The sequence below is a fragment of the Cystoisospora suis genome (assembly GCF_002600585.1).
Source record: "Cystoisospora suis strain Wien I chromosome Unknown contig_65, whole genome shotgun sequence".
Taxonomy (NCBI): domain Eukaryota; phylum Apicomplexa; class Conoidasida; order Eucoccidiorida; family Sarcocystidae; genus Cystoisospora; species Cystoisospora suis.
Window position 1 is genome coordinate 2,741 of NW_027152867.1, and position 359 is coordinate 3,099.

A 359-nucleotide genomic window follows, 5' to 3' on the forward strand; every position below is an offset into this window, starting at 1 on the left:
CTATACTCACTCTGTGCTCTTTCGGTAGCTGCGTGGTTTTTCCTTTGTGCGCACTCACAACTGTGCTCCCTCGTGAGCGCACCCGCCTCCTTAGGGAATCACCGCTCTTGACCTTTCTTTGCACGTTGACTTCACTGCTTTGGTACGAACTCGGCCTTACCCCTCTCTGATTACCCATCATCAGTATTTCCCCTCTTCCGCGTACTCTTTTCTCTACCTCTTTTTGCGCGCTCTCCAGCGCGCACCTTCGCACGCTTCCTACGGTTTTCCCCTGCACGCCGCCGTTCACCCTCTTCTGCACATTAACCTTCACCTCTTCTCGCGCACACTCCCATATACTCCTCCGCGCGCTATCTTTC